Source organism: Aulostomus chinensis, chromosome 2 (genome assembly GCF_037954235.1).
Source record: "Aulostomus chinensis isolate RoL2024-O1b breed Wild chromosome 2, RoL_Achi_v1.0, whole genome shotgun sequence".
Classification (NCBI taxonomy): domain Eukaryota; kingdom Metazoa; phylum Chordata; class Actinopteri; order Syngnathiformes; family Aulostomidae; genus Aulostomus; species Aulostomus chinensis.
Genome location: NC_141321.1, coordinates 19,669,632 through 19,673,325, shown reverse-complemented (window position 1 = coordinate 19,673,325; position 3,694 = coordinate 19,669,632).

Here is a 3,694-nt window from a genome sequence, read left to right as displayed (position 1 = left end):
AAAACATTTCACGTATGAAATTGTTTCTTGAGCGGTTCATTGTCAAATTCATCTCGTAACAGATTTTCAACGAAAGGGAAGAACATTTTGTGATATCAGTTTTGAAAAGGAGACAATGTAGAACAGGTTAAATGTATGTAACCAACGTACTTTTGGAAAATTCTCTCCTCCTCAGTTTCCTGGAGTCATAAATCATTAAATATGTGAGGACAGACCCTTTAATGTATTTAGTGTAGTTGGAAGTAAAGGACAAGTTCTTGAAATGAGGTCCAGGAGTCCTCTGCAAAATGTGAAAAGGTTTTTTTTGTTTTAAATAGCATTTCAAAAGCATTCAAACACATCTAACATAGCGTCACTAATTGGACATTTAAATATATGAATATATAATTTTCTTGTTACTAATTTTGATAGGATTTGACAAGTTTTTTTGGCATTATCTTGTCATTTTTGTTTGATATCTTTCTAATTTATCCATGACTGTTCTTATTTCCTTTCCTTAAGGTCAAAGTTGTAAATTATTCATATCAATTTTATTATTCATTGATGTTCTTGGTTCCGATCAGTGATGTTGGCTCAGATCGCTTGTGTTTTTAGAACCTTGTGAAAAGTATCTGAATGTCAGCCAGCATATTCTCAGATATTAGGTTTGTTTTTAGCAAAATCGCCTCAAATGCAGGTCTGCAGTTTATTGAGAGCTGAGGGTCAAGGGCACCCAACAGTTTGAAACCCCGCAGATGTTCAGCAGCATATGAGGCGACCTCGGCTCTGTTGCTGCGTGTCTCTGAGATCAGATGACATAATCTACATTAACATCCAGAGGCTCAGCGTGAGGGTGCATCTTGTTCTCAGGTTTGGCACCGTCTCATACTATGAAACCTCCCAATCCAGTGAGTCATGTGGGGGATCAGTCGCTCCTCCTGTAAAATCTGGTGTATAAAATGCAACTACAGTGACTTGAACTATTTGTTTGAACCAGAGGAAACATGTTGATCTGTGTGTGCAGCGTCCAGCGGTCAGCAGTCAGAGCCCGATCCATAACAGAGGAACTGGAAGAGACCCGTCGGGCCTATAAGGAGGCCCAGGAGAGAGCCAGTCGCACCCAAGCCAGCTGCACCAAACTGGTACACCCCACAGTGTGAATAGAAGCGGAGCTACCGACTATGAGGAACTAGGAGCTCATTGTGATGTGCGTGTGTGTCTTTCTCGGTCTGCAGAGCAACCAAGTGGAATGTCTGAAGCTTCACATTAGGAGGCTTGAAGATAAGGTAATGTTGTTTAATCTCAAATTTAATGTAAAGAAAACTGAAGCTGACACACTTTTAATGTAATAACACACTGCTCATGTGGGTGTAGAATGAAAAACTCAGCTTTGAGAGAACATGCTCTGAAGACAGCGTCAACAAACTGCGGAAGGTCAATGCTGAGTTGAGGGTAGGAACATTTCAGTTAACACACCTGCGTCTGTCTCTGTTTGGGGTTTTGTGAGATTAAAGACTTCAACATTTCCAGGCTGAACTTCAAGAAACCCTGGTTCTGCTGACTCTGAGAGACAGAGAGATCACAAAGGTTGGTTCTTCAGAGAACTTGTCGGGTAAAAGCAGCTGATTATATTTGGATTATTTCATTCATTGTTTTTGTTTTATCCTTTGTAGAAGGAAATTGTCATGAATAAGATGAAGAACTCTCATGTGGAAAATCACAACATCATCGAGGTTTGTTCAACACCTTGCGACAATATATTATTATTATTATTATTATTTTACTTTCATTTTTTAACTTCTATTCTCTGATTAAAATATGTACAAAGTTTTTACGGGTCTCTTAGTCTTAAAAAAGAAAATGCAATGTGACTCAACTAATCTCAAGAGTCTCACTTGTTTTTTTATATTAAATTGTTTTAAAACTCTATTTGGACTCCCTGTGCTGGCGTTTCAGGGTCTGCAGGCAGAGCTGATGAGGTTACAGGAACATTCACACCAACTTCTGTTGAGGTATTTCTGAGTGTTTACTTATACAAAACAACCATACTGCACAAATAACTGGCCTACTACTGCCATTTTGTCTAAATATGTCTATTAAATGTTGTCTTCATTACATGCTGTGAATAAATAAGAGATTTGCTTTGCTGCTGCTTCTCTCCTGGCAGGTACGACAGACTCTCTATCAGTGCTCAGAGTCTCTACAGTCGGGATGCTCCAAACCTCCGCTCCCTGCAGAGTGAGATGCAGGACATGCAGCAAGTAGGAAAGCCTTCTGGTTACAGGTTACCATTCATGACACAGAGCCTCCATCTCGCCTTGACAGAGGTTGCTCTCCCTTTTCCTTCTGCAGCAGCACCACAGAGCTCTGGAGGACCTTCCCTCTCTCCACACAGACAGTGGTGACATTCAGAGCATCATCCACAGGATCAGATCTGCAGAAATAGCTCATCTACTGCACAGCAAGTATCCTGACAGGGTGGGTGTGATAGATATGTATATTATGAACTCATATATGAATGTACACCGCCTGGCCCAAAAAAAAAAAGTCACCACTTAAAAAAAAAGGTCACACACTAATATTTCGTTGGACCGCCTTTAGCTTTGATTACGGCACTCATTCGCTGTGGCATTGTTTCGATAAGCTTCTGCAATGTCACAAGATTTATTTCCATCCAGTGTTGCATTAATTTTTCATCAAGATCTTGTATTGATGATGGTCGAGTCTGACCACTGCACAAAGTCTTCTCCAGCACATCTCAAACATTCTCAATGGGGTTAAAGTCTGGACTCTGCGGTGGCCAATCCATGTGTGAGAATGATGTCTAATGCTCCCTGAACCACTCTTTCAAAATTTGAGCCCGATGAATCCTGGCATTGTCATCTTGGAATATGCCCGTGCCATCAGGGAAGAAAAAAATCCATTGATGGAATAACCTGGTCATTCAGTATAGGTAGTCAGCCGACCTCATTCTTTGAGCACATACTGTTGCTGAACCTAGACCTGACCAACTGCAGCAACCCCAGATCATAGCACTGCCTCCATAGGTTTGTACAGTAGGCACCTGGCGTGATGGGCATCACTTAATCTGCCTCTCTTCTTACCCTGATACGCCCATTACTCTGGAACAGGGTAAATCTGAACTCATCAGACCATATGACCTTCTTCCATTGCTCCAGAGTCCAAACTTTATGCTCCCTAGCAAATTGAAGCCTTTTTCTCCAGTTCCTCACTGATGAGTGGTTTTCTTAAGGCTACACAGCTGTTCAGTCTCAATCCCTTGAGTTCCCGTCGCATTGTGCGTGTGGAAATGCTCTTACTTTCACTATTAAACACAGCCCTGAGATCTACTGTTGTTTTTCAATTTGATCTCACCAAACGTTTAAGTGATCGCCGATCACAATCAGGATTTTTTCTGGCCTCATTTCTTCCGCAAAGACAATGGGTCCCCACTATCCTTCCAGTTTTTAATAATGCGTTGGATAGTTCTTAACCCAGTTTTAGTAGTTTCTGCAATCTCCTAGATGTTTTTACCCTTCTCAAACAGACTAACATCTTGTCCATGACCACGGGATGTGTCTTTCGACATAGTTGTCTAGAAGCAGCTCATTGCACCTGTTAGGGTTAAATAACTTGCCAGCTGAAAGATAACCGCCCCTGCAGTAATTATCCAATAGGTGGCTCGTACCTATTTGCTTCGTTAAAATCCAGGTGG